The 11,740-nt window shown below is 35.2% G+C and overlaps 1 non-coding gene across 1 annotated transcript; it reads right to left on the bottom strand.

The window, feature by feature from the left end:
* Positions 1 to 345: 345 nt before the first annotated feature.
* LOC141645490 (small nucleolar RNA R71) lies at positions 346 to 452 on the bottom strand. The gene has a single exon (XR_012544972.1). It is a non-coding gene; the product is annotated as a small nucleolar RNA R71 (small nucleolar RNA).
* Between the last annotated feature and the right edge of the window lie 11,288 nt (positions 453 to 11,740).

Here is an 11,740-nt window from a genome sequence, read left to right as displayed (position 1 = left end):
AGAACCCAACACAAAATCAATCACACAATCAACCCACAATGCCTAAATTTTCATCACATTCCGTACCAATCTGCATTTATCCAATTGGTCGAAATAAGCCAATTTGGGGGGATTCCTAGTGAAGACCCTCATTCCCACATGGAAACTTTTTGTGACAATTGTGATGCGATTTCACAAACCGGAGTGACTCAAGACCAAATTCGATAGGTCTTATTTCCTTTTTCTCTAATTGGCACCACAAAACAATGGTTGAAGAGCCTTGATAAGGCTACTCTTGGAATTGACTCTTGGAATAAGTTGGCTCTAGCTTTCTACAAAAAATTCTACCCACCGGAAAAGACTAATATGCTAAGAGCTCAAATTACGGGTTTTAAGCAAAAGGACGAAGAATCTTTGTATGAAGCTTGGGAGCGATTCAAAGGAATTTGTCGCTCATGTCCTCATCATGGACTTAGCGAGTGGTTCTTGGTACAACAATTTTGGAATGGTCTTTATGAAGACTCAAGAAACATTCTCAACATGGGATCAAACGGTATGTTCACCGAAGTTGACGATAATCAAACTTGGAACAAGATTGAGGAAATGGCGGTTCATAATTCACAATATAGTAGACCTCGCAAGGCTACTAGAGAAGCAAAGCATGAAGTGGACTCTATTACTCAATTGGGTGCTCAACTTAGTGCTCATATTGATACCATCAACTTGAAGTTTGAAAAGGCTATGGCTAAGCTTGAAGAAGCCTCAAAATCACCAAAGCATCATGTTAATGCCATGGTAGCATCTTCATCAATCCCAAGTGGGATATGTGAGAATTGTGGAACTTTGGGACATGACCAAAGTGAATGTAAGGGAACAAATGAGCAAGTGAATGCTTTTAAAGCATACAAAAGTGGTACCCCTTATTCCAACTATTAGAATGAAAACACAAAATTCCACCCAAATCTCTCATACAAAAGCTAAAATGTTCAAAACCCTCAACCAACATACACCCCACCTCCCATGAGAAACCAAAATCAAAGACTCTTTTACAACAAAAACCAAGGTTGTCAAAATCAAACTCCATACAATCAACAAAATGACCAAGGTTTATATGTTCAAAAAGCGGTCCTCCAAATGCAAAAGAATCAACAAGAATTTTTCACTCAAATGCAAAAATATAGCTAAGCAAAAGACATCACCATCAACAACATCCTAGCCCACACAAAAATGTTGTAAACTCAAATGACCCAACTAGCATCTTCAAACTCTCAAAGACAAAAGGGGCAATTACCACCTCAAAGTAATCCCCCAAGACATGAAACGGTTAGTGTCATTCACTTGAGGAGTGGTACGAGATATGAAGGACCAAAGAAGCAAGTTGAGGATGAAGTTGTGGAAGCTAGTGAAAAGGAAAGAGTTGTGCAAAACTCTAGGGAAGAAGAACCCACCAATCAATAAGTTTCAAAGAAAAGTAAAGAAAAGGCCAAAGAGAAGGAGCCCATTGTGATTAGACTTCCATTCCCGAGTCGTCAAGCTAAGCCTAAGTTTGATGACCAACTTGGAAAATTCATGGAAATTGTGAAGAATTTAGAAGTCTCGATTCCTTTCACGGAATTGATCAATCACGTTCCAGCTTATGCAAAGTACATGAAGGACATCCTTACGAAGAAGAAATCAATCCAGAAACTTAAGACTATTGCCTTCACTAAGGTGAGTAGTGCCATCCTTCAAGGGAGTTCACCTCCAAAACTCAAGGATCCAGGAAGTTTCTCCATTTCATGCACTATTGGTGACACTACAATCAACAAAGCTTTATGTGACCTTGGGGCAAGTGTTAGTGTCATGCCATATTCGGTTAGCAAGAGGCTAGGAATGGGAGAACTCAAATGTACCAAAATCACGCTTCAAATGGCGGATAGATCAACAAAGACACCTTTAGGGGTATGGGAAGATGTTCCCGTGAGAATTGGAAAATTCTTCATCCCGGTGGATTTCGTTATTGTTGACATGGAAGAAGACTGCAACATTCTTATTATCTTAGGAAGATCTTTCTTGCACACCGCGGGAGTGGTGATTGATGTGAAGCATGGAGAGCTCACCCTTGAAGTGGGAGATGAAACCATCACTTTCAATCTTGACAAAGACCATGAGAGCTCCCCGATTGCATGAGCCATGTTTTATGGTTGATCACTATAGCCGGAAGGATGATAGGAAGAAGTTGGACTTTCAATGGAAAAAGAAAGTGGATGATGCTCCATCAAAAGAGCAAGGAAATAGCAACAATGAGAGCTTGAAAAGCTCACCCATGACAAGTGAAGAAGATGGCCTCATTGGCCAAGACAAGAAAGAAGGAGAGTTGTCTCTATCAACTCAAGAAATTTTTAATGATCAAGTAGACGAAGTTTGCGGTCTTTGGGATGATGAGTTCGAAGGGATATTCAATCCCTATATAGGTAATGCTATGAACCAAGACCATCATGAAGAAAAACAACTGCAAAAATCTATTGAGGACCTTTATCAAGATAATGAGCAAGCTTTCGACTACTTCTTCAAGGTGTTGAGTAACATCAACAACACCTTGAACATCCCCCCTTCACATCTCACATTGGATGAAAGTTTGGTGGAGTCCTCCTTAAACCACCATTTGTAAATATTCTAACTCTCTAACTTGTATTTCAATTATTACATTGCATTTTTGTCATTTTTGGATTTATTTTTGTGCCTTGATCAAGATATTCATCATTTTGAGAGAAGTGAGGGAGGGACTTATGATTTTATTGATGCGTAGTACTTTACCTTAGTGTGGGGATAACAATTGCCTAGGCCATTCATGCCTTTGTAGTGCCCCTACAATGAAGAACACGAGAATTGAAGAATGAAAATTAAACGGGTTACGAAGTACCCATGGATGGACCTGAATCCGTGTGGTCAAGGCAGAATCCGAGTGGCCAAACGGATAATCCGCTCGTCCTGAAGAACCCGAGCGTCCAAAATCACCAGACGCTCGTCTGGTAGAGCTGCAGAATACAAAAAAATGGTCTGTAAGGAATCCAAGCGTCTCAGGTGAGAATCCGCTCGTCTCATTCTGGATGGCCGTCCTTCACAAAAGACGCCCGTCTTTTCAATAGCAAAAATCTGGGATTTTTTTTGTAAAGGAATCCGAGCGTCCACCTAGAAAGGCGTTCGTCCCTCCACAAATAATTCGCTCGTCTTATAAGCAAGACGCTCGTCCTGTGGCGTCTTTTCCTGAGCCAAACATTGAAGAATCCGCCCGTTCCGATGCCTGCTCCGCTCGTCCTCCACTGCGTTTTCAAATATAACGGTTGATTTAAACCCTTTTTCTCCAATTTTTCTCATTTCTTCAACATACAAACACTAACCACTACCCAAAAACCCTCATCCTCTCCATCAACAAAATCAAATTTCCTCAACCAAACTCAACCAAATCAAATCCAAACTTCGTCACAACAAAAATTAATCACTCCTTTTGCAACAACAAGTGATTTAAACACCAAAATCTTCAACCTTTGAGTCGATTTTGAGGATACAAAGCAACATTCATTCATCCTAAATTGATTTGGGTATAACTAAAAATTGAAGATTTCAACCACTCATTGGTGTAATCAAGCGAAGGAGAATGGCAAGAACTAAAGGAGGTAACAAGGCACCCCCAAAGAAGACACTTTCCAAAAGGCAACTAGCTCTTCAAGCAAAACAATTGTCAAAGGCTTTGATAGTCCATGAGGCAAGGTTGGAGGTTCAACAACAAGGTCCCCCTATGGAAGCTAAAACATCAACGACTCCGGTCATTGAACAATTATCCAATTATCCGGAGGTAACTTTCACTTCCGACTCTCATAGGGAGAAATTCATTCTCTTTGCTAAGAAAACCATCATGCCTACTAACTTTATTTGTGAAGATGCATTGTCAAAATTGGGTGTTCTTGAACAAACCAAAACCTTCTTTGAGTCTATGGGATTGGGTAAATTGTTTACAATGAAAGAATTGACACACCCCTCCCTCACCTTGGAATTTTTAAGTTCTTTGAAAGTCACAAGGGTGGAGACTCGAACCAACATCGAGTTTCGTCTTGAAAATGTTGATAGACGCATAACTTATGGCGAATCGGGTAAGATATTAGGCCTTAGTGATAACCCGAAATATACAAAGACTCCTATCAAGTATGACCCCGCTCCTCTTTGGATGGCAATTTTCGGGAAGAAATTCATACGCTTTCATGATTGTCGTGCTCTCTTAGTCCACCATCCGGGCATTAGAGTATGGCATAAAGTCATTGGGAATACTTTGATAGCTAGAAATGGCACAAACCATCTTACCAAACTCGATAGTATTCTTCTTGAGTCGGCATTGAATATTGGGAGGGAATTTACCAAGCCATACAATGCTCTAAGACTTTTGGTTGAACAATGGCTTAATGTGAAAGAAATGTAGATTCATATACATACTAACATACTCATATATGTCGAAATAAATTTGTCATAAAATTAAATGTGGATTTTATGCATGCAAACATAAATAAAACAAGATAAGAAAACATTTTCTCACCATAAAGATTTCGGTCATAATGGGCACTAACAAGATCTCCTTCTTGTTAGTTCTTGAGCTTTCCATTAATGGATGAACATTCTTGACTTCAAATTAGAAGCCCTCCAATTAGTAGCACCCAAGACAATCCCTTAATCCCACAAATAAACATGTACTAGATGTTTGTATTGTAGTTTACCTTAAAATCTATTACTAATACTCATATACTACTTCTAGTAATCTTAGTAATTTATATAAACAATTTAGATTAAAATCTCATCCTTTTTGATGAAGATGGAAGAGAGAGAAGAGAGGAAATTCTACATGAACATCTTGCATGTATTATGAATGGTAGTGTAAGGAAAAATAAAGCAACCAACACTACTCATAAAGAGTGTGTGTGCCGCCCAACTTTAGCCCAAAGGAGCATCATTGCTTTTATTTTTCTCTTATCAAAAATATAGGTGTGTAAGAAAGTGGAGTAGGTTGTAAGGCTAGTCAAGAGTAGTCATCATGATGTTTATTTTATCAAATAAAATAAAACAACCAAAACCCACTAACACACCCTCCATTTTCGGTCCATTCACTTAAAATGGACTACCATTTTATTTTGTCAATTTGTCATTTGTCACACAATATGTCACATGTAGTATGATACATGTTACTAATTAATTAAATGCATATTTATCACATAAATATCATTTTATAAATTAATTAAATTACATTCAACAAATTGACTAGTGATGCTTGATCACTTAAATAAAATGGGTCATATAGTTATAATTCACAACTTCTTGTAATTATAATTAACCATTCATTCTTATCTTTATTGTTTCTCAAACAATAAATAATTTTAGCAACAAAGGATTTTATTACTAAAATAAATCTTATTTAATCCCATTACAATAAGATATCAATATTCTCTTTCTCACAAATCGAATTGTTCAATTTTAAGGAATTAATTAATCGGTATACAATTAATTAACCTTTTCAATTAAGGGAATCGTCCTTTAGGTGTGACCTCAAGGGATCAACTGATCACCACCGTCGCACGACAGTAATGTCAAACTCTAGCCAGCCAATCATTACCGATATGTGTGGACCAGTTGACTATATATATGTAATGTATCATCCCTTCTGTATTCTTTAAAATGAGATTTAATAATGATATTTAAATCATGTGATCGCACTATTGTTGAGGACACATTTCCCAACAATCTCCCACTTGTCCTCGACAAGTGTGCGTCACCAATTCTCTTGTCCTATTACTATCTCCCACTCAATGCAAGGTGTCTTTCGGTTCGTACTTGCAAGTGATCATATCGAGAGTGGTTTCCTCGATCTGGAGAATAACTGATTGACCGGACTTATCTATCATAGATACTTTCCGAGCGTGGCCACGCATTTCCAGTTCATTACTCCTCGAGTGGCCCTGAGATATTGTTTTAACCCTGACAAGGGGGTGGACAATTCCTATCGCACTTATTCCCTTCGACTAGCCACAGCCATCATAACCCAAAATATGCCCATTTGACCCCATTTACGAAGGTCGTAGTAACACAAATCAAAGTTAATCAAATCGTGCCATCTTAGGCGAATAGTCTTTAGTCAAAAGAATCGACTCATTCGAATACTATAGTAGCTCTCGCCACGACCAGGCTATATAAATTTGCCAGAACTCTATAAGCGGTCACTGCCCGACAAAGTGTTCCTAACAGTCTGCCTATGTGATCGACTAGTCATCTCATATGACTGTGTGGCACTTGAACTTGCCATCAATCGCATCACACTCTAGTCACTTCGAGACGTCACCTCATATAAGTGACCATGGGCGAATACAATGCTAATCCGTGTTCACTTTAACGGGGTTTAATTGTCTCTACAACCCGTTTGGATGTAACAAAGTATAATAAAAGAGTTTTAAAGTAAAACTCGAACGACAAATGCGATTATCACACATGAATAGTCAATGCCTGATTACTATTTCATGTTCTATAATCTAATTTGATCTTGTACATAGTTGTTCATTTCAATTCAATTGAAATGACATGACTCATCATGTTTGGCCTTTGAGAAGGCTTTGGTTAGTAGGTTTTATCAATTTCTTGTACCTTACTCAACCTTACTACATACTCGTTTTCCTTTGTAATGTATACATTTTCATTACAAAACTTTCTGAGTACGTGTCGAGATCCAATCAAGACATAGGTCCTCTAGCCTAAGAATAGCTCCCACTGTTTTCACAGTGTGTGGGACTCATCCTCTTGCACATCTCATGATTGCAAGTGTACTCAATTTCCGTTATAAATATCTCTTATTGTTCTTTATTGTCCAGAACGATTCTAGAAAATCTACCTCTTAATTAACATAGCCACAATGGTATCTTAACCATCCTAATGTGTTTTGATTATGGTTTTGTCGGAAACCATGCGCAATCTCAATTGTCAATTGTCACTTGTGTAACACCCTTACACAAAATTGCATCATAAACACTTTGCTTTATAGCCTTAATGCTTCTTGCATGCACTTAAGGGTAATCTTTATGGCTTACTTGGCAAAGATTACTTAAATTCGATTTTTAAAACAATTCATCATACTCAAAGGATATGAAGTGTTATACATCATTTCTTTTTAATTGATTCGGCAGCGGAAGCAAATGAAATCAATCAAATATGTTCAATTTAATTGAACTAGTCATGAATCTTATCAACATAAGACTTCTTACTGACGCTAATATCACGTGGATTTATCTACATAAATCTAGATATTCAAGATGTATTATATTACTCCAAAAGTCTTAAATCATTCTCAATGATCAATATGTCATCCACATATCGGACTAATTAAAATTTCGTAACTCCCACTAAACTCCATGTATAAACACAACCTCTTGACTTATCGAGAAATGTTTTATCACATGATCAAAATGTTGATTCCAACTCATTGATGTCTTACTTAAGATCCTCTCTTAAGTTTCACATTATCTTAGGATTGCAAGAATCTATAAAACTCATGACATGTATTGAATACATTCCTTCTTTTGAAGAAGTGAGTTTTAGATTCACTTGCTACGTATTTCATAACCTCATAATGAAACACAATCCCTAAGAAGATCCAAATAGACTTAATCATTTCAATTAGTGTAAAACCCTTTGCAACCAATTTTGCTTTGAAATATCTCTTTATTAGTGCAAAACCCTTTGTCACTAATCAAGCCCTTTTGTTTCGGATTTTCATGGCTCTAAGCCTTGTATTGAGTTGTGACTTAAACACTCTTATGTAAGTCATATGTTCATTACTTTCTAGAAGTAATCAACTTGAATCAAACAATTTCTTTTGTAAGTTATAAGCTCTTTACTTTCTTAAAAGTAGCATGAATTCATCATTTTTAACAAGTGACGAATCTAACCTCCTAGGTTTTGAAGAAACAATGTCTTACACAAAACGTCTCATGTAGCCAAGAAAGACCAGTTTCTTGCGACATAACATTCTTTGTGGCTCTTGAATAATTTCTCCCACTCTGTCTTCTAGAAATAAACTTGTATTTTAGAAAGACAGCTTCACGAGCCGCAAACCCGTCGTTCTCGTGATAATTCAAAGGGAAAAATGAGCATCTGTTTCTTGTGAAAACTTACAAACATGGTACCCTTACCATTTCATATCTTATATGATTCGATTTAGTGGAAAAATAATTTAGACAAAATGATAAATTCCCAAAAAGGAATCAAGTAACCCAAGGTAACTTGATTGAAGTCCAAACCATATCGAATAGCGTTTGAATTCTTATCCAACCACACATTATTCCATAATGCGTGCTAAGAGAGATTAATTTGTGATACTATATCACAATTCATTTGGCTTATATCAAAGTCTTCACTTTGATAATCCCATCACGACTAAATCGTAATTCCTTGAACTCTTTGAAATTCTTCAAAGATTTCTCTATTTACCTTATTAAGTGAACATATTAGCGTCAACTTAAATCGTTGGTAAAAGAAAATGATCAACCTATTTTGGATCGATGATTTACAACCTCGATCTCCTTTTCAACCAAAAGGCACGAGACATCTTGCTTTGAATACAAGATACGCATATACCATTAACAATCTAATGGTTTCAAGAGTACTCGATAACTCTTTGCGTTCATCATTCCAAAATTTAAGGTTTAATCTTGGGTTACCAATTTGAGTCTTACATCATCTTTATGATATATCATTCTAGTTTGGTTTAGAAAATAATCACCTTGATGATGGGCTAGCCATACATCAAATCATGGTGTAAAGGGTCACAAAGGTGAAAACCTCTTTTGTATCTTAACAAGTTTATATTCTTATTTAGAGTTTATGCACTTAATAGTCATAATTAAGTACAACTTTAAATCCAAAAACTAGATTGAGTACACAATTACTCTATCTCTCGATATTATTGTTGCTAGTCGTCATATTCTAATCATCCTATGTATCAAGTACAATGATGAAAACCTCCATTGGTTTCTAATATTGACGAAGTAGTACTAGCAAAATTTTATGTTTAATCAAATAAACAATTTAAAGAAGAAGGTCCCATTAGATGTCCCACAACTAACTTGATAATTCTTCAAAAATTTGGGGTAATTTCCATTCTTGTGTCCAACATTTAAGATAATGGAAACTTTATCGGTCGGGATTGATAGGTTTAGTATCGTCATTCCTCAATGACTTTATTTTTAACATTACCTTGTATCAATTCCATTATAATCCTTACTTCTTGAACCTCGTCCTCATCTTAACGGTTTAAGAAAATGCTCCCACTCATTTCAATGAGTCTTTGCTTTGAGAAGCAAAATTGAATTCATGAAGATTACTCTTCATTTGTTCGTTTTAGTCTTAAAACTTTCATTGAAGTGGTTGCTTTATTTTGGTCAATTACGAATTCTTGACAAAACTAATTACCAAAACAATTTATCGCTTCGATGTACTTAATGCATTTAAGTACATGAAAAACAATCCATTGCAAGTAGATGTGTTAGTCAAGAATCAAAAACTTGTTTGATAATGAATAACTTTAATCTATACTCTTTACAAGAGATCCTTAGCAATGGTTCATTTGAGGTTTTAGAAGCAAACTCATATTTGTCCTTAGTTACGATATTTTCATGGAGATTTGAATCAAAAACGAAATGATATCGTATATGAATTGTGGTAAAGAAATAGAACAATATGATAACGAAAAAGGAAAACTTAACATTTATCGTTTTAATAATAATACTTGTAAATAACAAGTAAAGCATTTACATAGTGACCTCTACCCAACTATGATAAATGATTCCAAGACCCAAATTCATATCGACTTAGGCACGGTATGGCCGATGAAACCCTTATCAATATAACTCGGTGGATTAACGCTTTAATCGATTCTACTTTTAGAACTCTTGGTCGATAAAATTACTCTAATATTTATCTATAGCCCGGAACACATGCAACTACGGTCGCGAATACTTCCGTTGAGCTCAATCCAAATTTTGAATAAATGTGTCCATGATCCAAATCCACATCAACTTGGGCACGGTATGGCCGATGAAACCCTCATCAACATGAATTCGGTGGATTGACATTTATCACCCACTTCCCCTACGTAACAAGGTTTGTACCCCGGTAGGGCCGAGTGCACTCCCTCACGAAATAGGTTTTCATGGTTTCTACTATTTGGTAAGGCTATGTCTCAATTAATTGTTTTAGCGAGAGGTCATGTCAATTTATTATCTATCACGTTTAAGTGAACTAAAGCGGTGAACTACGATAATTCTAATTGACACGGTCGATAAACTTGATGAAATGACAATGCATGTTTAGTTATGGCGATTTAGCGATGCATGTGACATAAAATAAAATGCAAGCATAAAGATAAATAAACAAATCCTAGTATGGCCTTTCCTAAAATAGAAAAACTATTTAACTATTACATATTCGGAAACCAACTCCATTGGTCCCTTGAACTTCGGTTGTGGCACACATCTCGAGGTAACACCGTCTTTATGTATCGCCATCTTGAAGAAATCCGTCTTGGGGAACTCCGAGATAAATTAAATTATATGGCAAATTACATAATTTCCTATTATACATTTGTAACTAAAATAAAATAAATCTATTGAATTACAAAACGGTGATACGAGATCACAATAAAATTACAACCGAATCGATATTCCCATACATTTCGGGAAATACCAATTAAAATCTAAGGCCATACTAAGTAAAAATTACATAATTCAAAAATTACATAAATTAAAATTATGACAATCATAAAGAAAATGCAGCATTATAATATGTATGAACATGCCCAAGTTTATGCTAAATCGCCTTTAATTAGCCAATATCGTATATTACTCGGTTTTTACGGATTTGCGTGATTTCAACATTTTACAATCACAAAATACATAAACTCATATTTATGCATAAGTTAATTACCCTAACCTCTTAGGACTCAAAGTATAGTCTCCACTAATAATTTGACCATAATTAACCTTTATTTTATAAAATTGTTCATAAATGGACCAAAAATTACAAAAATAAGCTATTAAACTTCAAATAATTCAAAAATTTCAAATAAATTCAAAATTTGAAATTTAAATTCATGAACATTCTGGAAAAATTCCATGACACTCATAATGTTCAAAATCTTAGGTTAAAAATTTCGAAAAATTTACCGGAAAAACAATGTTGCGGTTTATCGATTTTTAATAAAATAGTCATAAAAATATGGAAAAATTATTTTCACTAACTTTTCAATTTTAGATCTGAAAAAGATAATAAAATGCAACATTAGACGTTTTTCCTAAGTCATAGATTATGTTTTTATTAATTTTCACTAATAATGTCACTATTTATGCCATTTTTCTTCCAAAAATTCATAAATCATGCAAAAAGACTTCTTTATAGCCAATTATTTTACACACATCTTGTAAAATTGCATGTAACAACATATTAATTTTCTATGACCAGATTCGAAATTTAACTCATATTAACCTATTTTTCACTTAAATCCGAATTTAATAATGAAAAATTCATTTTTCGAGCATAACAAGTCCAAAAATTATGAAAATTTACAGGTTATCTCAAAATAATACATGTGACAACATATCCAAAAACCAAGTGAAAATTCGAAGTATAGCTATTTTTAGACCAAAAATGACATTTTTACTCATAAAATCACATTTAAATGTCATTATTATAAAATATG

This window comes from Silene latifolia, chromosome 2 (assembly GCF_048544455.1).
Source record: "Silene latifolia isolate original U9 population chromosome 2, ASM4854445v1, whole genome shotgun sequence".
NCBI classification, from domain to species: domain Eukaryota; kingdom Viridiplantae; phylum Streptophyta; class Magnoliopsida; order Caryophyllales; family Caryophyllaceae; genus Silene; species Silene latifolia.
The sequence above is the reverse complement of the archived record's forward strand: the minus strand, read 5'-3'. Positions and strand labels throughout refer to the sequence as shown.